The sequence below is a fragment of the Anabrus simplex genome, chromosome 1, assembly GCF_040414725.1.
Source record: "Anabrus simplex isolate iqAnaSimp1 chromosome 1, ASM4041472v1, whole genome shotgun sequence".
In the NCBI taxonomy this organism is placed as follows: domain Eukaryota; kingdom Metazoa; phylum Arthropoda; class Insecta; order Orthoptera; family Tettigoniidae; genus Anabrus; species Anabrus simplex.
Genome location: NC_090265.1, coordinates 1,519,020,521 through 1,519,046,778, shown reverse-complemented (window position 1 = coordinate 1,519,046,778; position 26,258 = coordinate 1,519,020,521). Strand labels below are relative to the sequence as shown.

Genomic DNA, 26,258 nt, shown 5'->3' with positions numbered 1-26,258 from the left:
GATAATGGAATAAGGCGTTGTCTGGAAGTACATATATAATTCAAGTTAGAAGTTAAAATAACAAAAAATACGCAAACACGAACTGAAAGAGTCAATGCGATAAAAGCGCAGTTCACACAAATACACTAAGATAAAGGACATTACTACACACGATTAAAAAAAAGACCACTATCCCTCATAAAACGGATTACGAGGCCTGCTGACTGCTCGTCATCTCGCAGGATGAGGAAGATGGTACTCGAGACTTAGCCTACGACGCAGATCGATCAGGTCCACGCACTCCGTAAGGATGCGTACCACGGTAAGATGGTCATCGCAAGTACACATCGGAGGGGGTTCTCCTTTCAGTAAATAGGAGTGCGTGACTTTACCGTGGCCGATCCGAAGACGTCATAACCACTGCTTCCCTCCGAGAAGCCAGAAGGGAAGTCTTCCACACCTTCGTTGCACCTTTAATCGCTCTCAGCTTATTTGGAAGTGGCCGCCACTCCATCTTCCAATAGGACATAACCGGATGTCTCAGCTGAGAGCGAATATCATTTGCTGGAACCTTGTAAAGCAACAGGGGCAGTGTAAACGCCCCCTTGGCAGCCCTATCTGCTCGCTCGTTTCCCTCTACATGCATGTGGCTTGCGACCCAAATAAAAACCTGATTCAGGTGCTGGCATCCGAACACCCAGCCAGAAGGTCCTGGATCCGCTGCATCAGCGGATGCCGAGGGAAAAAGGTATCAATAGACTGTACCGAGCTCAAGGAGTCAGTACACAGAAGAAAGTGTCGGCGCTCATCGGACAGTGCGTACCGCAGAGCTTCACAGATAGCATAAGAGCTCTGCTGTGTACACACTACAGGTTTCCTGGAGAAAAAGACAAACAAAAAAGCTATTGTCGAAAACGAACGCACAGCCCACCTTCGTTTCTGTCCTTGAAATATCCGAGTAAACGACGACTGAACCTGAATACCGGCCAACAACAGACAGGAAGAGACTACGATAAATCGAAGGGCCCAATTTTTCTTTCGGGCCAGTGTGCAGATCCAGGATTATTTCAGGTCGTCGTATTATCCACGGAGGTACCCCACTTGGTTGTCTGAAAAGGCAGGGACCCGAAGATGCATCAAACAATCTGACTGCTATCCAAGCGTATTCCAACCGGCCGCGTTGCTCGAGGATGAGCATCGTACAGCGGACAATTTCCATTCTGAAATACGCAAGGATAGCTTGGGTGTAATGGCATCTGTTGCCAATTTGCAGCATAGGACAGAAGCATTTGCTGGCGCCTCACGCGTAAAGGCGGCACACCAGATTCAGCGAGCAGGCTAGCAATGGGGCTTGTACGAAAAGATCCCGCCGACAAACTAATCCCGCTGTGGTAGATGCTATTCGGTTTCGCAAGGACGCTTTGCCTTGCTGAACCATATGCTGCACTGTCGTAGTCTACCCTGGATAATATGTGTGCCCTACAAAATCGTAGGAGCACTGTGCGGTCAGCGCCCCAACTAGTGCTGCTAAGAAATAATTTTGGGGGACATTGCACTTTTAACTGCCGCACATGTGACTCCCACGATAATTTACCATCGAAATGGAGCCCAAGAAATCTGTGCCAACTACGGGAAGAGCGACATTTCCTAAACAAAGCTCAACATGGGAGTGGACTGCGCTGCCGGCAAAACTGTACAACAGAGGTCTTTGCGGTTGAAAACCGAAAGCCATGTTCTAGAGTCCACTGTTTCACTCTCCTAATAGCTTGCTGTAATTGTCGCTCTGCGGCTGCCATATTATGCGATTCATAATGCAGTGCAAAATCGTCCACATATAGCGACGGTATTACTGCTGAACCAGCAGCAGCGACAATAACGTTTATGGCAATCGCGAACAGAATGACACTAAGAACCGATTGCTGTGGGACTCCCTTTTTTCGAACGTGGTATTGCGAATATGCCGTCCCAACTCGGACACGGAATAAACGAAGGGACAAAAAAATTCGGAAAAAATACCGGCAAGTTACGTCGAAATCTCCACTGATGCCATTTCGCCGTGTGGTGTCATAGGCCTTTTCTAAGTCGAAGAAAACAGCCACCAAATGCTTTTTGCGGATAAATGCATCCTGGACAGAACTCTCCAGGCGTAACCGGTGGTCAGTGGTCGAGCGATCGGCTTGAAAACCACACTGGTACTGGGAACAAAGTCCTTGTTTCTCCAGACACCACACAAGTCGGAGATTTACCATCCTCTTAAATAGCTTACACAGACAGTATGAAAAGCAGCTCTATAGCTTCCTGCATACTTGGGATTTGTCAGGCTTGAGGACAGGAATGACTATGCCCTCTATCCAGATTCTGTTGAACACACGAAGGAGATATAACAGACTATCCACACCAAGGTATTTGAACATCTGGTTATGGACATTGTCTGGCCCAGGAGACGTGCCCTTTCACAGCGCCAAGGCGCTTCGCAGTTCCCACTCCATAAAGGACACAGAGTCCTATGAAGCTTGAGGGGCAAAATTAAAGTGATGATGTTCTGCCTCCCACTTCAGAGTGAGGAAATCACTATAGGAATTCCCGAAGACAGGCCCATCCGCGAAATGACTAGCTGGATGATTAGCAATCGAGTGGTTCAGTGACGATACTGCCTGCAATGGAAATTGAAAATTCCCGGTACAGAAGCCGAAATACCTCTTAGTCCAGACTTGAGATGGAGTATGTGACGTCATAGACGACACATCTCTCTCTCTCCCACGAAGTTTTCTTACTTTGGCGAATAAGAACGCGCGCCTTAGCGCGGAGTTTTTCATATTTTACCAAGTTGGACACAGTAGGCTACCTACGATAACGTTTATGAGCGTGGTGGCGTTCTTTGGTAGCTGCTGCAATTGCTTCGTTCCACGAAGAAACGAGTTTTCAGCAAGGAGTCGCTGAAAAAGGAGGGAATGGACTTTTCAGCAGCAGCAGCAGCAGCAGCAGCAGCAGCAGCAGCACAAGAATAACTTGTGTTATGCACGTTATTTCGCCGTCTAGGGTCCGGCTGGTCTCGTCGTTAAAAACAGCTATGGATGTGAACTTTGGCCAATCAGCACGTGTAAGAATCCCTCGAGGAGGAGCCTCGACGGATTTTTGTTTGAACAAAGTAAGAACAATGGGAACATGATCACTGTCACAGAGATCATCGTGTGTATTCCACTGAAACAGCGGAACCAACGTTCGGCTGCATAGACTTAAGTCTATGCGATAGTATATACCGTAACGTACACTGAAATTAGTTGGTTCTCCTATATTCAAAATACATACATCCAGCTCCCTTACTGATGTTTCCAACTCCCTTCCCCTGGGGCAAGCCGCACCCCATTCGTAGGAGAGACGGAAGGACGCCTTGTAAGGGCGCTCTTCTTTCCCTCTTGTCCTCGCTTAGCACATGACGTCACGGTGGAACAGCTAGCCACGAGGACCCAGGGTAGATAGTGCCCAATCCTTCACTTATCACGTGTATCGGATGTATTTGTTTATGTGTACAGTGCGCGTGTTTTAAAAGAGTGTCAGAAGACCTAGTTTCGTTTTTCATTTATGCTGTTTGGTTGTGACTTACTCGGTACAAGGTAAAAGATAATTGTGAAATGAAGCCGTGAAATGTATGCACAGAGACATCGCTTAATAGGCGGTCGTGGTACGGTGACTACGGTTCTATTCCTCACAGTGCTCTAGAATTGTGTATATATTAGCTTGACCATGATGGCCACCAATGGTCCGTATTGACTTAATTACTACCGTAAATAATGTCCAAGTTCCGCCTACTCAATACAATTCAGTATATATTATGTATCTAAACTATAATATACATATATACACTCAAGTACATGTTTCGAGAACAAATTCTTTTCTTCAGCTTATGGTTAAAATCGCATGCATTTGAAGACCTTATTTACAATGTTTAATGTTCTTACAGAATACGGTTGAAATAAATTCCGTCGAATGAGGACGTTAAGGTTTTATTTCTTTGACTTCGTAACAACTTACTACTAAGTATTCACACTAAAGTGAGATAAATGCTTGTCGGTTACTACTATTCTAACATTGTCTTGGAAAAAAGAAACTAACTAATTAAATTAGGAACAATAAACTGAATTAATAACATAAAATCAATGCTTCTACGCCGCATACAGTGGCATTAATTACGAATATAAATTTCACTTTCGTCGAAAAGCACATCCTAATACATATTAGACAAAAAACAAAATTATGCAGTGTGGTAGGGTTATTGGTAAAGTACATAATCTGAATCGCAACTTTTGCATCCGGGTTACATTTTCAGTCTTTTTATTTCCTACAATTTCTGAGTTTCGTTACATCTATAGCCTATATATAAAATAGGAGTTTTATCTGTACATTGCTCAGAATTTGAAAAGAATGGTATTTCTGTATCGGTCATGTCCGTAGTAACAAGGAAATGCAATTTTTACTTTACCGTATTTTCTGTCTGTATGTACACGCATCAAGCGAAAACGGCTGAAGAGAATTTAATGAAAATCTGTATGTGAATTCGGGGAATGAGCCACTACAATCTAGGCTATAAATAATTTTACTCACGCTGAGCGAAATGGTAGTTTAAGGGAGGGCCTAAAATTTAATTCTCAAATATTTATATCATTAGTGGTCCTATCGATAAATACTGCATAACGAAAGTTATTAGGAAATTTAATTTCCGATCATTTATGTCATAATTTATTACCGTACCGGCTTTGATAACACATATATTCATGAATTTGTATTGTTACGAAGTCCATATCAGCGCCGAGCCACGAGAAAATGGGTTAACAGAATTTAATGAAAGTCGGTATATAGAGTCGGGGAATAAGGAACTACAGTTTAAGTTAAAAACAATTATATTCACCCTGGATGAAATTAAGGTTTAGGGGAAGGCGCCTAAAATGTAATTTTATGAATATGAAGGCGTACAATTTTGAAAGCGCATAACATTAATCAACAATAACATTACATTGACCATTGTTTGTTGTGATGTTCTCTCATGCTGCCGCTCAACTCAGATAGATGGGATTACTGCTGCGTACCGAGTATAACAGCCTGACTGAATATTGGCGGGAAATAGCTGGTGAGTTGCAAAACTTTCTTTAGCATGCCATTCCTCTGGTTCATACACTTTCTGATACTGCCGGTACGTAAGACTGGTTCATCATAGTATTCCAGCTATTCGATCCCTACTCTGACGTGCTGGTTTGAATGAGCAATGTGCATAGACAGGGACGCACGTAATAGTAGTAGTAGTACCTAGTCTAGAACTACGATTTAGGCTTATTCCAAATTATAACACCACAATTCACTAAATAACTCAAAATTCAATCCTGAAAAGAGCTGTTTCTTATTTATTAAATTTTACATTTATTTCATTCCAAATTAGCAGTGAAGAGGGGGTTTCTCCTCTGGCTTGGAGGAAAAAAATTACCTCCAAGTCAGATAGATTCCGCCGCCTGTGTAATGAACTGAGATTTTCCGACTCATTGGGTACTCCTAGGAAACATATTAGTAAAACGACATAGTTTTTTGCCCTGGGAGTCTCCACTATTTGACACCCCCACCCTGCTGAAGTAAGACGAAGTGTGTTCACGGATCACGGCTGTCTGCGACTTGGTCATTCCAACTTTGGAGCTTTGGACTATTAGATCGGCAGCGTAGTACTGTTCGTTAAAAGTGAGAAAATGTGTGGTTTTTCATTTGATCGAGTATTTCATATGAAAGCATTGCTTTTAATCGCGCCATTCCTACTGACGTCACTGTAATGACCTATGTTCATTTCAGTTGGGAAAACTACTAAGACGGTCTTCCTGAAGATGTAAAAAGGCAGGTAGAGAGTGAGTGTCTGCCATTATAATGAAAAATCCCCACCCTGATTGTAAACTGATGGTAGGCAAGGGGTCCTACTATTACAATGAAAATTCCTTAACCCAGTCTTCATATGAGAAAGGACGTTTGGCGACTTCCCCGTCGCGTTTCTAGGGTAACGTTAAGTACTATGCAATTTAATACAATCTTACTCACAACGTGTACACTACATAACCTAGAATTCTGTATACAATGTATAATTCCGTAGCGAAGCAGGGGTACATCAGCTAGTAGTTAGTTAATTTTAACATTTCTTCGTATGTGTAGATTTCAGTCCTAATTTTGTTTTTGACCTGAACTTCCACACTATTGCTTAATAAGAGTATACACTAGTGTCCAAAAGTTCATAAGTTACGAGTAAACAGTGCAACAGGAAATAGACAGCAAATCGCACGACATATGGACCTATCAACCTTACGTGTTCGCTCTGTATAGGAGAGTTCCCTGCTTTAACTAGCAGAGTAACCGCTAGGTAAACACAGCCAGTCCCTGCGCCCCATACTCCCTTAGTCGTGTTTGCCGTTATAGTGTGCGGAGTGTAACCTCGTGATGAACGTGACAACATAATGGCACAACGACGCCTTTTGGACCCCGTTTTGCAGGGTAGAATACTCGGCCGCCTGGAAGCAGGCTAGACACAGACCGAAGTCGCCGTATCCTTGAATGTGCCACGAAGTGTCATTTTCAGACTTTGGAGACTATTTCGAGACACAGGAAATGTTATATGACTTTTCACGAGAGTTTAATCCTGATGTAAACGGTATGTCCACGCCTCCGCCAAAGAAAGAGTTGTGATTCGCTGAGCGCGTAGTACCGACCTCCACCCCGTCAACGCCGTCAACGCCTCGTGTTCGGACGTACAGGGCTGAGCATCGCATACGATAACAGTGCGAAGATCTGAACTTCTGAACACTTAGTTTATTGAACACATTCACAATGCACTGCCTATGATCACTTCTGAGCGGTTTTCCTCTTTTGTGCTTCACTACACGCGATGGTCCTACCTCTTGCTCCATTTTTCTCACTGTGAATACTGACACTGGCTGTGCTGCAAGATGCAACACCTTATCTCTACACTGTACAGCTTGGGACTTTCCCTCACTACGAGAAGACTTCCTGTATTACACCACGCCTTGTGCCTCCATTTCTCGTTATTTAATCACTATTTTATATTTTTTAATCAAATACATACCGATATATATGACAACCATATGTTAATTTGATTATATACTCTTCCAAACTCCCTAAATGAAATAAACTAAAATAAAATAAAATTAATGCCACGTACTACTTTTCTTCGAGCTCGCATACAGTCGAGTGAGTGCGACGGTTGCTTCTCCAATCAACTACGTCTATGTCCACGTGCAAAGGCAACGTGCTCCGCAATTTTGTTTACATCAGGATTACATCAGGATTAAACTCTCGTGAAAAGACATAGTCGAAGGCCAGTACCAGGTCGACCAAGGGACCCCACAGCAGGACCGATATATGGCCTTAAGTGCCCGACGAAATCGGAGAGCACCTGCAGGACAATATTCGGCGGAGCTTGCAGCCGTCTCACGGGTTGGCGTTTCCCGGCAAACTGTGTACCGGAGGCTCAGAACAGCAGGGCTGTTTGCCCGGCGTCCAGCGATGTGTCCCCCGCTCACTCCAGCAGAGACGGGCCCGTTTACTGTAGAGCCGCCAACATCGAAAATGGACCATGAATGAATGTAGGCATGTGCTCTTCACAGATGAATCCCGCTTCAGTTTGCACAACGATTCCCATCGCACATCTGGAGAGAACCGGGTAGCCGATACAACCACAGGAACATCGTGAACGGAACCAATATGGTGGTGGTGGTAGCGCCATGGTGTAGGACGGCAACATGTTGAATGGCCGTACGGACCTACACAATAAAAAATAGAGGGGACCATGACCGCATGAGCCTTTTAGTCGCCTTCTACGGACAGGCAGGGATTACCTGTGAATGTATCCAGCACCTCCCATCCATAGGGGGTCCAACACATTATACCAAACCGCAATCCATGTCCGCACCTAGGCCGCCTCTTTTAGTCGCCTTTTACGACAGGCAGGGGATACCGTGGGTGTATTTGTCTGCGTCCCCCACCCATAAGGGGTCATACAAAATGTTCACGAACATTGTTTATTAACAAAGTGAACGAAAACATTTTAGTGTGGACGCACCTTTATAGGAATATATCTCCAGGCCTCACAACCATTCAAAAGGATGGGCCTGATCATGGCAGTCTTGCGACCATGACCTACATGTTATGTAAACATGGGGTGGCATGTGTGGAATGCCGTCTCATGTCCGGAAGTATTTCCTCCACTACAACCCGTCCAGTATCCTAACGGAAATATCTGAAACCACCTTAATGAATAGGATAAATAATAAGTACTGTACTCGTTCAGTACCGGGCGAACCTGAGAAAATTGAATTAATTTACACATTAAAGTTTAAAATGAAACAATACTCGCCCATTTAGTTTCTTGTGAACGTCTCTTCTAATTTTACTATACGAGGGTGACTGACCATCAAACATTCTGACAATGAACAATACCATCACCATATGCTATGTATGGAACACGTTCGGTAGCCTACGTATCAACAAAGCACGTGTCATGCAGGACAATTCACTGGACATCACAGCGAGTGGCGCATCACTTTAACACCCACACATACGAAATCCTTAAATATCTCCACAAGTACTCGTCTGATTTGCATTGAATTTGTCGATCTATTCTCAATTGTCCTATTAGGTGAAATTAGTATATTCTATTTTAAAAAACAAAGTTGCTACCGGTTTCTCGGTAATTACGTATGTGAGAGGAGTAGGACAGTATTTTATGAGCCCCTTAATACAATTTAAGAATTTGAAAAAAGAAAATCTATGTCTAACGGATCAGAAGACATTTGAGGTGGACAACTTAGCTGAATCACCCTGTGTATAAAGAACTTCTGAATCCGGACGAAATATCTGCAACGAATAAAATAATCCTCAAAGCAAAAACAGTCTCGAAACAGTCAAAGTCTTTCTTTACGACTAATAAAATCATCCTCGGCAGTCCGCAGCCAACTCGCTCAGTCTTCGTATTTAAAAAAAACAGCAACACAGATGATAATTATACGGTTGTAGAACAGAAGCAATCACGAAATTAGTCTGTGTATTAACCAAATGGAAAAATTAAGCAGGCAGAATTACTGCGTGATTTCCCGAAAATTGAAGTAACTGAAGTAGACGATCTGCGATTCAGGTAATAGGAATGAGAAAAGTTCTATATAAATTATGTATTCAACACAAGTAATCTAAAACAGAGCCTTTGTATTCTTTCGCAACGTAAGAGGTTTCAAAAAATTGTAAACCGCACAACAGCGAGAATGAAAAAATAAAACTTGACAACACTGCTACTATTCAATCTCGGCAATTAAACTGTCAAGCATAGCACTGTCATTCATCTGTGCCACGAGTCGGAAGGTTTTACGAATGTTAACTACAGCTCTCCGTCTCATAGCACGCATGTCCTTGACCGCTTTGTACTCCCTCGCGATGGCTAGTCAGCCATGACCGAGTTGGAAGCCTTCCATATCTTCGCACAGGTAAAACGTTGGTATTTCTTAATTTAAGGGACCAATGACATCACCGCCATCAATCCCATGTACATAGTGTGTACAAATCCTTTTATTAGGGTTATTCCGGTACCCATTTTAGTGTTTATAATTCAATGAGATTACGTTTAAACACATGTTTTGGCTTCCATTACCCGTAATCCCAGCACTACGTGGGATAAACTAGTTAACTCTAAGACCGACCGCCTTCATCTCCACGAATTAACATGGTACTCATCTTGGTGTGCGCTGAGTGAACCTCAGGCCATGTGCCTCTCCACAAGTGGAAATCTCGTTCCTATTTTTTTCGTCTTCCTGAGAGGAAATCGAACCGAACACACCTACTGAGTCTCAGCTAGGCAACCCCCAACTGAAGACTGAAGTAACATGAACAAGATGTATTCACAGTGTGGACCGGAGTAAGCCAACAAACTCTTCAATGGATAGCAATATGGAAACTGGTCAGGTATTGGTGCTGTGAAGTGTCACTCATATTTAACAGTACAACAATAGTACGCCCTAGCTCAGTGAGAAACGTATGAACAAGCTATCTCACATCTTGCCTAGTATGCCTCATAGTCCTGCTCGAGTACGGGGCGTCCACTTATCCAATTAATCCAGGTCATTCTAAGTTGTTAGTCACGGGCTCTCAGCGCTGACATCGAACCCCAAAGGAGCTGTGGCAATTGTTTTAAGAGGAAGTACATTATTATTATTATTATTATTATTATTATTATTATTATTATTATTATTATTATTATTATTATTATTTATTATTATTATTATTATTTACAATTTGCTTTACGTCGCGCCGATGCAGACAAGTCTTATGTCGACGATGGGATAGGAAAGGGCTAGGAGTGGGAAGGTAACGACCGTGAAAATCGGAAACCACGGAAAATCATCTCCAGGGCTGCCGAAAATGGAGTTCGAACCCACTTTCTCCCGAATGCCAGCTGACAGCTACGTGATTCAAACCGCGCAGCCACTCGTTCGGTAAGAGAAAGTACAGCTGGGCAGCAATCCTCTCGTAGCACTAATCGAGATGAAAAATAGAAGAGGTCTACCACTTCGAAGAATAGAAGCATAGTATTGGCAAAAGAAAGTGAAGGGAAGGGCCACGAAATGCTTAAAAATGAAAGGCTCCCCACGCCTAGCAAGCCTAATCCAAACGGGGTCGAAAAATAACAAGAGTTGACAAAGAGATAGGATTTTAAAAAAAATATCCGAGGGACACGACACATAAGTGGAAGCGATACCAGATTCAACTAGGGGACTTGTGATCACTAATCCACGCTCCCAAGATGAAAGCCGCTGAGTTCCCTTTTACTAGCCCTGTAAGACAGGCAGAAGATATCGTGGATGTAATCTACCACCCACACCTCCAGGGGGAAGCCCCGAAGGAGATGGCGAGAGAGTAGGAGCAGGATGAGAGTGATTTGTATTGACGGCACATGTCATGAACGTAGAAGCATTCAAGAAATACTCAAATCAGCCTTAAAAAAAAATGAAACTCATTTTTCTATATTTAGGACGGTACTTGAATTTCCCTTATTTCTCTACCTTCATGATGCCAGGGAAAATTGTTTCAGCAGAATGAATGCGCAATCATGCCTCCAATGCAATATTGGACAAGTATGACCATTTTTCTGAGAGGTAAACACAGCCCAACATAGCAACTAACTTGCATGTAATGCTTAGATACGCGGAGTCTCTTGTTGTTCCAAGTTCTAATAAAAGTCCGCCTGGAAAATCATTCAAAATTGTGTTACACTAAAGCGTTATCAGTTCCCCCTGAAATATGACTGGAGCCTGCTAAAAATTTCCAAAAACTGGCGGCATAAAATGTTGGATACAGATGACATTACTTCGATATTCCTAATCCTTTGTTAAAATTCTGAAAGGCTTCACAGTAACTATCAGTGGAACAATCCCACAATCCAAATGGTTTGAAGATGGAAATTCTTCAAAATATTTCTCTTGTGATCGTTTGAACAATCAAAATTCCATATTAGAAGGAAACTGTCACACACAGCACAAATCAACGCAATTTTGCCTTGCAAACAAACACGTCACTTAAATAGTTTTTAATGTCGACTAAAAAGGTAAGGTCAGAAACCCAGCACCTGTTTCACTACAGGTCCAGCTACAGAGTATGACGATGAAGATTGGGGGAGAGGGGTGATCAGCCAAAGCCACAACTTTATATACAGGTCGTGCTGCTGTTTCTGTGACGTCACAGCAATAGATAGTCCCGCTGTCTTCTGCTCTGTTACGTAGCCCCGCTCCGATTACAGTTTTTCTTTCCTAGCTGTGATTAACTGAACCAGTACATATTTTTATTTTTTCTGATTTAACTGTATACAGAAGGAGGATACAAATAAACAATCTTAAATGTTTAGAAGAATATTTAGTAGCTGTAGGAAAATAGATCACAAACTCCAGTCTTCATTTATTCCATATTAGTAAGCTTATAAAATTTTCTTTGTAGCTTTCTTGCGTTCAACACCTAACTTTTGCTTTATTAGCTATCGTTCTTCAGTAAGACATTACAAAACGTAAATATAGGCCTACACTTTCTTTTAAATGTATTTAAATCCTTGCCACATGATTGATATACATCAAGATCCAAACTACCAAGAAAACAGAACATTAATGATCACTTCGGAAGAACAAATAGTACCCTCAACATTTTTAAATTTCGTGTGGCTATTTCTAGCCGAGTGCAGCCCTTGTGAGGCAGACCCTCCGACGAGGGTGGGCGGCATCTGCCATTTGTAGGTAACTGCGTGTTACTGTGGTGGAGGATAGTGTTATGTGTGGTGTGTGAGTTGCAGGGATGTCGGGGACAGCACAAACACCCAGCCCCCGGGCCACTGGAATTAACCAATTAAGGTTAAATTCTCCGACCCGGCCGGGAATCGAACTCGGGACCCTCTGAACAGAAGGCCAGTACTCTGACCATTCAGCCAATAGATCGGACACCCTCAACATTGTAGACACTACACTCTAGCTGATTGAGAGCAGCCACATTTTTTTCATCGCAAAACCCAGGCACCTAAGTTTACGTTCTACATTTCTAAGGAAGTCGGGAACAGTACTTCTCTTTAATCAAGAGCAGGTGCTAATTTTATTACACTGTGTTTACTTTGTTGCAGCATTATTAAATCTGACACATTGCCAGTAAGGGCCTATACTACGAATGCCAGATAAACAGCCAGATACGTAGACCGCAGTTTTGCGAACTGGAAGTTAAATGTTTTCTTGCATACTACCAACGGAATTTAACGACGGTATTGTTATGCGAAAGATGTACTAACATTTTTATTGCGTTGGTAATAAGGTTACTGAAAATATAGTGAAATTAAGCGCGCTGGTATACGTGTTCCCTGGTGTTTTCGTCTGTTTAGCGCTATTCCAATTGAAATTTTATTACTAGAGTCCAATATACACTAGTGTCCAAAAGTTAAGCATAATCACTAAACGAGGCCATACCGCCTGATAGGAATGTCAAACGAATTGCTGAACAAACTGAAATGTCACACAACATGTCAAAAAAAAGTGACAAAGGTTCTTATAGCTAAGGTACACCTTTGACAACAACTAACAAAACTTGGCAATGTCTTCCACAACAAAATATACTGTTAATAGGGTGTATGGTTACCCCTAACGGCCACGCATGCTTCGCAGCGACGTGGCATGCTCTCTATCAAATGGTCAAAGCGCTCTTGTGGCAGTCGATCCCATTCCTCCGAAAGGGCAATGCGAAGATCTTGGAGGGGCCTTGGTGGAAATTGCCGGGATGCAATTCGCCTCCCAAATGCATCCCAGGCATGTTCTATAGGATTCAGATCCGCAGACCTCGCTGGCCAGTCCATGCTATGAATGTCTTCCCCAGCCAGAAATTCAAGCACTATAGCAGCGCGGTGCGGTCGGGCATTATCGTCCATTAAGAGGAAGTCTGGACCAATCGATCCTCTGAAGAGTCGAACATGTGGTCTCAGTACCTCATCCCTGTATTTTCGAGCGTCAACAGTGTTCCTCGGACCACCCATGAAGATGTGCAGGTCCGGGCATACCATGTTTACACCAAGATTAAACTCTCGAGAAAATACTTATGGTCAGTAGCAACAAATTGTTAGCTTGGGAAATCTTTAAAAATTCTGGGATAGCTGGACAGGAAGCATATTTATATACAAAATAAGAGTTGTCTGTACATTGCTCAGGATTTAAAAAGAATGGCATTTCTGTATCGGTCATGTCCACAGTAACAAGGAAATGCACTTTTCACTTTTCCGTAATTTCTGTCTGTGTGTCTGCGTGTACACGCATCACGAGAAAACGGCTGAAGAGATTTTAATGAAAATCAGTATGTAAATCTAGGCTAAAAATCATTTTATTCACTCGGAGTGAAATGGTAGTTTAGGGGAAGGCCTAAAATTAAATTCTAAATATTTATGTTATTGATCCTATCGATAAATACTACATAACTAAAGTTATATGGAATTAAATTTCCGATCATTTTTCTTATACAGTTTTACCATACCGGCTATTCGTGAATTTGTATTTTTACTGCTGAGTCCATATCAACGCCGAGCCACGAGAACATGGGTAAACAGAATTTAATGAAAATTTGTATGTATATATATATATATATTTGGGAAATAAGATACTACAGTGTAAACTATAAACAATTTTATTCATTTTGGATTAAATGGAAATTCAGGGGAAGGTGCCTACAATTTAATTTTTAAATGCCTATGTTATTGGTCCTATCGAAAAGTACTAAATAACACAAGTTATCGAGATACAATTTCCAATCATTTATGTTTTATTCAGTTTTACCCAAACCGACTATGAGTCGGAAGAAAAGTAAGCGTGAAGCCTTACAATATCGAAAGTTCTAAGATAGATAAACAACAACATTACACTGACCACCGTTGTGATATTCTCTCCCATGCTGCCACTCATCTCCGATAGAAGGGATTACTGCTGCGCAACGTGTATAACAGCCTGTCTGAATATTGGCGGGAAATAGCCGGGAAGTTAAATGACTCTTCTTTACCATGCCATCCCTCTGGTTCATCATAGTATTCTAGCTATCCGATCCCTATTCTGAGGCGCTGACTAGAATGATCAGTGTGCATATTTAACGGAATATTGGCAGAAAACCATGGCCAACAATGGCGCGAAGTCAACTGTGCCAAATACGCTCACACAATAGTCCATTACATACAAATGCCAATACAAAATTACAGCTATTATTATTATTATTATTATTATTTATTATTACTATCAACAACCATCTATACCTATTATACCTATACTTATTTCCTAAACAGCCCAGGTGAGGATCGCTAAAGCGACACCGGTACTGGGATCTAATTAAAATCACTGCTCATTTGGCTCGCTTATGACCTGGTCTAGAATTACAATTTCGGCCTATTCCAAATTACAGCACCACAATTCACTAAAATAATTCAAAATTCAATCCTGAAAAGAGCCGTTTCTTGAGAAAAACTTCCTCTTCACTTTTATTAAATTCTACATTAATTTTATTAATTTACCTCCAAGTCATATTTTTCCCCCGCCAGGGTAGTGAATTGAGACTTTCCGACTCATCGGGTACTCCTATTAAACAGATGAGTAAAATGGCATATATTTTGCCTTGGGACTCTACACTAGTGACCCAGCCTCCTGCCCCTCCACCCGAAATTAAAGAGTGTTTACGGCTCACGGCTGTCTGCGGCCTGGTCATTCCAGCTCTAGAACTTTAGACTGTTAGATCGGCAGCGTAGTACTGTTCGCCTTCTGAATTCCTTCTCCCATAGCCATGTGGTCCCATCACCTTCTCATAGCCATTCTTGTCTGTACCGAGCTGTGCGTTGAGGTCCCCGATGATGATTGTCCTCTCTTCACTGATGATCTCTTCTAGGTATTCGAGAAACTTGTTCTTTTCATCTTGAATGCAACCCGTCCGAGGGGCATGCACTTGCACCAGTATCAGCTTCTCTTTCCCAAGGCGAACTGTTGCCTTCATTATCCTCTCATTGATGTACTAGATCTCTGTAATACCATCTAACTCTCTAGACAACAATCTTACTCCATTTCTCATCTCTGTGTTGTTACCATTCCAGTAGAGGGTAAAGCTTTATCATTGGATTAATTACCAATGTTGCTAGCAGTGCATATATATATTAGTTGTTCATTTGTTTTATTCCAAGAGTAGCGTGCCAAACTGAACATTGTGTTGCCACCTGTTGTGGGAAATTTAAACTATTTGCACTATCTCGTTCGTTCCCATAAGTCATACAGAGCGACCGGAAGTCAAAGAGCCGTCTCTCCTAAACCGGATGAACGAATGAACGAACGAACCTGGAGGCGGAGAGCGGCCTGACTTCCTCGGCTCACTCCAACCTTCCCGCCCCCAAGAGTCGACTCTTTCGTACGACTCCCAGCTGGGAGCGGAAGCGAATGAGCTAGAGTAGAACGCAGCCCGGAAGGCGGTTTGAAAAGGGTTGCGCAGTAACATTCGCGCGCTTAGTAGTATGACGTGTTTTCCGCTGAGCCAATAGAATCATTTCAGTAAGAGGTGCCTGTTTGTGCGGGTCACGAGTGAATGTTTCGAGTTTTATTTGTAAATATCATAATCAACGAATTTAGGGAACTATTTGCGTGTGTACGGTAGATCGAGGAAGAGCAAAAAGACAAGTATTCCGTCGACAGGCGAGAGAAATAGTATTTAAAGTGTATTTGTATTTTGTGAGCATGCAGCAGCAGGCGTTCATAGGCGGAGAAGGTGAGAACGCCATGTTTGCCACGCTTCAAAAGAAGACAGCACTCGCGTGTGGTATCGGCCTGCGAACAGTGCAGAGGATAAAAGAAGCTTCGGAAATAAAAATAATGCCGTATTCAGGTCGCCAGAGAAGAACCCTTAGAGGAAGAAGCCAGTGACCTCGATGATTTCAATAAAAATGTTCTGCGTACAACAATATCTGATATGTATAAAAACGGCGAATATCCTACAGCATTGAAACTGGACCGTCCATTTACCTTAATATCTCGAAAATTTCCCTCAACACTTTCGCGGGGTTTGATGTTAAACATTAATTTGGACTTTTAGGAAACGTTTAAGCCCACGAAAAATATAGGTCATCGCTTTGGAATTCATGATATAACTGGATGAAAAAATGTTTTCACATACATGCTGTTATGGGTAGCCAAATTGATATCACCGCACCTCATACTTCTGTCTCTCTCTGCGCAATGAAACCTTCTTCCGGGCTGCGTTCTACTCTAGCTCCCTCGAAAGAGCTAGATCGACCCATCACTGCAATGCAGGAAGCACGCTGGCAGTTGTGCTACGAGTCTGAAGACTACGCATGTGCATACCGATGACGTCATGGTTTATTCCCACAACCTCCCGAACGAGGAGCACGGTTAAGGTATGTTTTCCGTCTAAACCACCCTCAAACCAGAGATAGTACTACAGTTAACCACAACGGTCTGCTACCTCCCCTGTTACTGCTGGCCAGAGCTCCCAGAAGTTACTACTGCATTACATCGCCGGAAAATTTCGCCAGTTGGTAAATTCTGAACAGGTGTTCGTAATCGCGGGAAGAAGTTTGCTTTACATTAAGGGTGGAGAATTGTTTCCAGTGAAATTAATTTGAGTACTGGTAAATGTGGTACCAGTACGCATTATTTTTATGCTCGTTATACGTATCAATCAATCACTACTGATCTGCATTTAGGGCAGTCGCCCAGGTGGCAGATTCTCTATCTGTTGTTTTCCTAGCCTTTTCTTAAATTATTGCAAAGAAATTGAAACTTCATTGAACATCTCCCCTGATAAGTTACACCAATCCCTAAAATCTCCTTTCTATAAAGGAATATTTGCCCCAATTTGTCCTCGTGAATTCCAGGTTTATCTTCATATTGTGATCTTTCCTACTTTTAAAGACACCACTCAAATATATTCGCTTAGGAGAACTTCGTGCTATGTAAAACCGAGAATAGTGTTCGCGTGTGTGTGTTGTCTTCATCATCATTATTTCATCCTCATCACGACGCGCAGGTCGCCATGTCCCCGGACACTCCGGGCACTAAAAGCCATACGCCATTTCATCTTTCAATATTCGCTACGGTAGCCTACAACATTGTAGCAACGTTGCTGTGAATTTTACTTTCACCGAGATGAATAGCTTCGGCTAACAGTGACCACGGCTTTACTGTGGCTTTCAGATCTACATTCGGGAGGGGGTGGAGTTGGTCTCCTCCTCCTGTCCGCTGTCCTGAGAATGGTTTTCCAAGGATTTCCATTCTCCTCTTAAGCGAATGATGAAATACATGAACAGTTCCTTTTATAGGTCACGGTCGCTCCTCTCTACGTTCTTCTCACCTCACCCACCTCTAGGAGGCCCACCATCAGGGTACGGAATGGAGACACTTCAGTAGCAGTCGTAACAACAACAACAATAATAATAATAATAATAATAATAATAATAATAATAATAACGGCGATGTTATTGTTTTTACGTCCCACTATCTACTTTTACGGTTTTCGGAGGAGCCGAGGTGTCGGAATTTAGTCCCGCAGTAGTTCTTTTACGTGTCAGTCGATCTACCAAACGAGGCTGACTAATTTGAGCATCTTAAAACACCACCGGACTGAGCCAGTATCGAACCTGCCAAGTTGGGGTCAGAAGGCCACCACTTCAACCGTCTGAGCTACTCAGACCGGCAGTCGTAATTTTAGTTTTGTTGTACACTCACACATTAATCTAGGAAAAATGTATCCTCGGTTGTAGGGGTTGTACCATATTATGAGAATGAACCATACAAGGAACTTTTAGTAAAATGATTTAAGCAAGTTGCTTTGTACTGATATGTATTCTACTTTGGTACATATGAGGCGTGAACAAAAATGTTGCTGTGAACCCACTGAAAATTTTGTCACGTGTCGCCTCTGCTTCCAACCATCGTGAAGTTGTTTGAGACTAGTCACCACCCCTAAGATATAACACTTCACACTCGTTTGAAATCACCGCTATCCAGTACTGCACAGGCTCTACAATGAACGCTACTAGTCATATAGGCCTATACCGAAGATGTAGCTTAAAACGACACATTTTAGCACTTCTGAGAGTTTGTTATTTTATAAGCATAATGTATCATACAAGGACAGTGAGTTGCGTGGATCCTACCAGTCTTTGGGTTAATGGTTGAACAGGATTCTGTAAGTTTTAAGAAGGCAAGCGTATTTAACTGAAGTGTGCGGTTAACAAACTACAATATGAAATTCTATTACAGCTCCAGCAATAGTTCAAAAGGAGTAACAAGCTCTTTAGAAGTTTCGGACTATTATTATGATTATTATTGGAAGCCTCCGTGGATCAGGCGGCAACGCGCCGGCCGCTCACCGCTGGGCTCCATGGTTCAAATCTCGGTCACTCCATGTGCGATTTGTGCTGGACAAAGCGCAGGCGGGACATTGTTTTCTCCGGGTACTCCGGTTTTCCCCCGTCATCTTTCATTCCAGCAACACACTCCAATATTTCATTTCATCCGTCAGTCATTAATCCTTTCCCCAGAGGACTGCAACAGGCTTCGGCTGCTGGCACGATTCCTATCCTCGTCGCTAGATGGGGGCTTTAGACATTCCATTCCTGACCCGGCCAAATGACTGGAAACAGGCTGTGTATTATTATTATTATTATCATCATCATCATCATCATCATCATCATCATCATCATTATTATTATTATTGGACTTCTGCCCTGAATAAATATTTTCTTCGCTAGCAGTGTAACGTCAAACTACACACTGAAGGTTTTCTCTGAAGGATGAGAAAGGGTATAAATGGGAAGCTAACGGTGTGGCCTTAAGGTACAGCCCCAGCATTTTCTTGGAGTGAAAATGTAAACCATGGCAATACGCCTTTAGGGCTGCCGATGGTGGGATTCGAACCCATCATCTCCCGAATGTAAGCTCGCAGTTACGTTAAACCGAACCGCGTGGCCAGAAGAAAACAAGGATGCAATGGGCGGAACAGCTATGAGTTAACTCCCGAACTGCCATTGGTAACAATAGGTCTCATTACAGCAACATAATATGTAATTAATATTAACGACCACAACTTTTCATTAACGTAATTACTCCATGAATGCAGAAGTAGGTCTAGCTTCAAATGATGGATGGCTATTGTTACTGGAGCGGCTTACAGCAAGACATGCAGTAGAAACTTCCCGCTAAACTTACGTAACGTACAGCGGTACACTAGCTCCTGCACTTATAAAGGCTGGGAAATACAAGGCCTCGCTGGTCGTGAAACTGGTTCCCGCTCGGGCTCGTGAAGCGCATCGTTTTGCCGCTAGGTGCGCTCTTCTTGGTGATAAAATTGCGCTGTTGAAGTAGGTACTCCTCCAAACATTCACGAGCATGTCAAGACGTATTTTTGTACTTTATGAGCTTTCTCGTGCTAGTACGGGTGATTATAACTTAGTGATTGAAATTAATGACCGTATTTACGTATCGTAATGCGAACATCGGATAACTCTTAAAATCATAGTATACTGTCGAGTTCCTTACTATACATCAAAGACCTCAAAAGAATGTGGTATTTAGTTTCACAGATTTTCGAAAGCGAGGAACTTAAAATTAGACGGTATTTGGCAATTTCTCGTCAAGGAAATAGACTGGGAACTCTGTGGAAACCTAGCGTGCATTTCACTGTTTGCAGTAGGCATTGTAAGGACTCATTAGCGTAATATTACGTGCCGGCCCCGTGGTAGCCCCTTTCGGTACTTCCAGGAAGGGGCTGGTGACTCAGCCGACCTGCAATCTCTCAGCCGGCCTGCGGGGTGGGACCAGCCTTTCCGTGTATTGTTCTCGGCGGCCTGCTTACCTACGAGTTGTTTTTTTTTTGTTTTTTTTTTGTTTTTTTTTTTTTTTTTTTTTTTTGCTAGGGGCTTCACGTCGCACCGACACAGATAGGTCTTATGGCGACGATGGGATAGTAAAGGGCTAGGAGTAGGAAGGAAGCGGCCGTGGCCTTAATTAAGGTACAGCCCCAGCATTTGCCTGGTGTGAAAATGGGAAACCACGGTAAACCATCTTCAGGGCTGCCGATAGTGGGATTCGAACCTACTATCTCCCGGATGCAAGCTCACAGCCGCGCGCCTCTACGCGCACGGCCAACTCGCCCGGTACCTGCGAGTTCCTTGAAGATTCATCGGGAATGTTCTGCCTGTACTGACATCGTGAAATTTCTGGATCAAATCACGCGAGCTATAAAAAGGGAGCCTAGTCGCGGACAGTCAGAGTTGGACTCCGTGTGCGAGTCAGTGACAGTGGGGCTCCAAGGTGTGTGTATGTATGTATTTATTGAATTGAACATAACAGGCTTTCGCTAAGTTACAATGTTCCAAATATGTAATTCAAAATAAACACTTACAGACTATTCATAGCTAAGCACTAACTACTTACTACTTAACTACCTCTAAATCTACTATGTTGTAGTATCTTGCACATGGGCGGATCGCCAGCTCCACATGCAACACACCACCTCTACTTATAACTAAACTAACTACTTTACTGCATTAAATATATACTAACTCTATCCTAAATCTGTCTGGCCGCGACATCACCCCTGGTGAGGAACTCCGGCTCCAAGGTGGAGCCAATGTGACAGTGAGTCGGGGTTCGGTGGCTGGACTGAGGGCGACAGAGGTGTCCCACTGAGGTCTGAACCAGGAGCTGTGGTTGTGGTGTCGGAGTGTCCAATGAGTAGCTGCATGGGAGACGGCGTACGGGACAGAAAACTGTACTGCCTTGGAGTACTGTGTGTGTACTTCTGTGGATTGAAGACCGCCGTGAATCGGCGATTGAAGCAGTTATTGTGAGTGAGAGGATAATTGGACGTGTGCTAATATTCTCTGCTGTGTGTATCGTCCTGCTGTTGGACACTGTTGAGCTGTTGCTGATTGTTGTTCACTTCATGTGACTGTGTTAAGTACTGGGCTATCATTGGAGTCGAACCGACGAACAGTCGTCGTGTGTTGTATCGCCAGGGGCACCGTGTTCAAATCGAGCTGTCTACGCACAGTGGCTGTAAGAGGTGACTGGACTTGGGGGAAAGTGAAAGTAAGGATTAGTGTCCTAGGTAAAGGAACGGGCTGGACCCTTGCTGCGCCATAACAGAGAGATTTGTAAATAGACTGACAATTATTGTGGCCATTTATAACTGGTTAAAATTGTTTGCATTTATATGTACCGATAATTATTGTGGCCATTCATAACTGGTTAGAATTGTTTGTTTTTATATGTGTGTGCATTTGTTAGGCCATCCTAAAATAAATTATAATAATGAAACAGATTATGGGCCGATTGCAGAAACGACTACTAGTTTTAAGCCGTAGACATCGTCTACCTAAACAACGTCTAAATCGTTCACGATCTTCCATTGCATAAACAATGTTCAGTCGATGTTTAACTAGACATCCCTTAAAGTTTCAATTTTGGTTTGAAAATGGAGACAGAAGTATCTTACATGCGACTCTGCTTGCCGCAACCAATGAAATTCGTCGGTGCGCGCGCCGAACGCCAGTCAGCTGTTTGTTTGCCTACACATTACTCAAATATGGCTGAGCATGACTTGCTCACAGATAAGAGTATCGCTTTCGGTGGTAATTAAATCTCATATTATCGACACTAAAGCGACACGCCACCGTACGGGGAAGTGTAGCTTTCATTATAGCGTTGTTACAGTGAGTGTAATCTACTCATAAATACGGTAGCTTCGACGAAGGGAAGATGAAGCAATAGTAATGTGTAACCGAGTGTGTTGTACGGGCTATATAGATGTAGCTTGCATTCTGGAGATCGCAGGTTCGAAAAGCATCATCTGCAGCCCTGAAGATTGTTTTCCGTAGTTTCCCTATTTTTACACCAGGCAAATACTAAGGCTGTTATGGCCACGGCTCTTCTTCCCCAGTCCTCTTTAAACGATAATCACCACCACTTGCCTTTTCCTATCTGATAGTTTCCGAAAACTTATACGATTATATATATATATAAATCCCATACAACCTACTTTTTAGTTTTCACTATTATGTGCGTGTACTTGGCAGTAAATATAAGCGAATCAATCCCTCCCAGTTGATGTATGTGACAGCCCTCAGACGATCGGGACACGTCATTCTGATGTGTATGTAGTCGAAGTGACCTATAATTCCATGGAAATTACCCCATGTACATAATAATAAAATATATCGATTGCCAAGAATTGTATTCAAGTTGAGTTACCGGACTGTCACTTTGTCAGTCTCAAGAAACAAGTGTCCCGTAAAGCGAAACCTTATTTTATGATTATCTCCCGTGCATGTAAAACGAATTGCTGCGATTTAGCAGCGGGCGACCCACAGAGAGGCCGTCGGACTAACCTTTCTTCCCAGAATCGTCTGAACATGATAATACAAATTACATATTTCATGGTACCTACTATCCGCACACTTTATCTTGGTGCATTTACATCCTAGTGCTGAATCGGTCGACCTCGGCGATCTTCGAGATTCATACTGGCAACCTTTGAAACACAAGCTATGAATCGCTTAAGCATCGTTGTGCGACATCTGGCGTAAACTTTACGTACTGGTACTGTTGTTGTTTACACATCAAAGTCAAAGTATAGAATTCATGCTAGGAACAAGATTCGCATCGAGAGATATGTTTTATAATGTTATATAATGTGTATGTGACATAGTTGTTGGCTTAAGATGACAACGGTTTAGAAATTTCATATCGATCGATCATATTCTCGACTCAATTCAGATTTCATTTTCATTCAGTTGGCAGCACCAGGCAGCACTATCGATACCGGGACAGCTCCCTCCTTACTCCTCACCCCGTACACAAATGCATCAAGATAAAGTGTGCGGACAGTACACAACCTCTGATTGTGATTCACTCCTCTCATTTGAGGTTAAACAGTGCTCTCGGCAGTGTTTAAACATGACCGCTTGAACATCGGTTTTAGACAGTGTCTAAGTGATAAATTACGTCTCTGCAATGCGGCAGCCATGCTTAGGCATTGTTTAACCGTAGACATCGTCTAAATACTGTTTCTGCAATCGGCCCATTGAGTTTTATTTTCGTAACAGTAAACACAGCATAATAAATCCTACTTTCAAATGTCAATCTGCATTTCAAGTTTTTCCCGCACACACACACAAAAAAAAAATCACATACAGGAAGACCGCAGAAGAGGAAGGCTGCAGAAGTGGGAAATGAAGCTAAACTCTACAAGAAATTTGAACTTCGTGTAGAACCAACCACATTTACAGTCAGCGAAGAGAAAGGCCCTCCACTCATCATCAGTGAACCCTTATATAAAACCATAGCACAGGGTGCACTAATGTACATTTGGAACTGAAAAGAATAGTTAGAAAATGTAGGAAACAAACAGCACTTATAGGGAAGCGGACAAATATTACCACTTTAAAAGAAAGGATGCATCAACTGGAAAATAAAAAAAGGTCAGAATGGACTCCAGAGTCAACTAAATAAAATTACAGAACTAGTTGAACAAGGCGATTTAAAAGCAAATTTCTTGACTGAGCAGATTTAAGCTTTTTGTAAACAAAAGTGTAAATTTAGAGAGAATACTATAAAGGTCTGCACATTACTATCCAACAGGTCACCCACAGGCTACAAGTTCCTAAGATATCTTAATATTTTGCACCTACCACACCAAAAAACTTTAAAAACTTACATTGCCCATTCCAGTGGAGAGATAAGAATTAATTGTTTGTTATGAGCTCGTCTGATTTCAGAAAAGAAATCTTTACAGCACGATAATTATAAGGTTGCTTTTCTTATCATAGATGACAATAAAATCAAGGCTGATCTATGACAGGAATTTGGATAAGCTTCTCAGAATAACTGATGTACTGTAGAGAGATCCTGTCGGTATTGAAGACAAGATTTCTAATAAATTGCTCTGCATTCTGTTCAAAGGCCTTTCCACACATTACAAGATTCCTGTGTCATTATTTTACACAAAAGTAATCTTTGAATAGAAAAGTGTTAAGCTAAGTTAAGCTGGGCAGTGATGTGAGATTCAAATAGTGAATCTCAACTGGAAACCAACTGCAAAGACTATTTTTTTAAGTATTAACTTTTACGTGTGTACAATTGACCATAGATTCTCACAAACAGCACCTTTGCAAATATGTGTAAATTAGTGTTTACTGTGGGTCCATATTATGACGACTCATAACCTCAAAATACCGATGCAAACAAGTTTCCAACAAGATATGTTAACATCATATTGACGGATTATTTGCACTACAACAAAAATGGATCATAAGCACAATTCAGAACATATGGTTTCTACGTAAATATCATAATTAGCAATACATTAGTGAATTTTCACAAGCACTTGTCACAAGACCCATGCTGAGCATAAGAAAACACTCAAAACTTGTGTCTCAGAAAGACTATCCTAGTGGGAGATCTGAAAACTAAATTCGGTGACCCCACTTCTCATTGCTCATTTCCCAGACTTGTCTAATAACATAAGCAACGTCCTGGACACACAGAAAGTTAGCACAATACGAAATCTCAGATCATCATTCACGTTCATTCTCGCTGAATGGCCTCCATTTTTCCCTTTCACGCCAAATCAAACCCTGAAATTACCATACGACCGCTGCTCAGCCTGAAGGCCGACAGATGAGGTGTGAGATCAGCACGACGATCCCTTAGCCGTTATTCTTGGCTTTATAGACCAGAGCCGCCATCTCCTCAATCGTAATCACGTGGGCTGAGTAAACCTCGAACCAGACCTCAGATCCAAATAAAATCCCTGACCTAGTCGGGAATCGGGGGGGGGGGGGGGGCTCTAGGTAAGAGACAGGCACACCACCCTAAACCACGGGGCTGGCCATCCACACCCAGCTGGGGCTAATTTTCTCAAGTTCCAGTTTAATGCTAGTTTCCTTTCAAATAACTGTACTCTTCAGATTGCGCTAAACATAAACCCCACGCTTGAGAAGGCATTACCAAAAATCCAAAACATCTAATCTTCTTGACCGGATTAATTATCTTAGGCATCGTGTGCAATTGTATATGGATGGCACGTTCAAGAGTTGCAGCAAACAGTTCGCCCAGATATACACCATCCTTGCAGACCTTGAAACCCGGAGTGATAAAAGCAACATTTATACAGTAGTTGTTGCGTTCCTGCCTAACAAAAAGAAAATTACATTAGTTTCTTTCACCTTGTCTTGGAAGCGGTTCCTCAATGGAATCCTAACAAAATCACTACTGACTTCGAAGAAGTTACGATTTCAGCCCTACGAGAAGTATTTCCGTCAACAGAGTTACGTGGTTTTTACCACGTGAAGCAATGTCTCTGGAGGGAAGTACAGAAACTTGGCCTGACAAAGGACTGACTGCAAAGAAGAACAAAGAAAAGCCTCTACATCCGCATGTGCGCTGCTTTGGTATTTATGAAGCCAAATGACGTCAATGAAGAATGGCTGGTGATCCATTCGCAGTCTGCTCCTACAGGAAACAACTTGCTGACTTCTTCAAATATTTTGTAGACGTACGGCTTGAAAACAGCGAGATACCAATCACTGTTACTAAAAGTGACATCGACCAACAAATGCTGTTAGGGATGGCATCACAAGATCTGTTCTTTAGTATGAAAACCACATCCTCGATCCGACGATTTGGTGGATAGTTCGAAGG

At 42.4% G+C, this 26,258-nt stretch overlaps 1 protein-coding gene across 2 annotated transcripts in view; it reads right to left on the bottom strand.

The window, feature by feature from the left end:
* The window catches only part of qin, an 870,645-nt gene that overhangs the window by 713,857 nt on the left and 130,530 nt on the right, over positions 1-26,258 (bottom strand). The gene's annotated exons all lie outside the window — the stretch shown is intronic.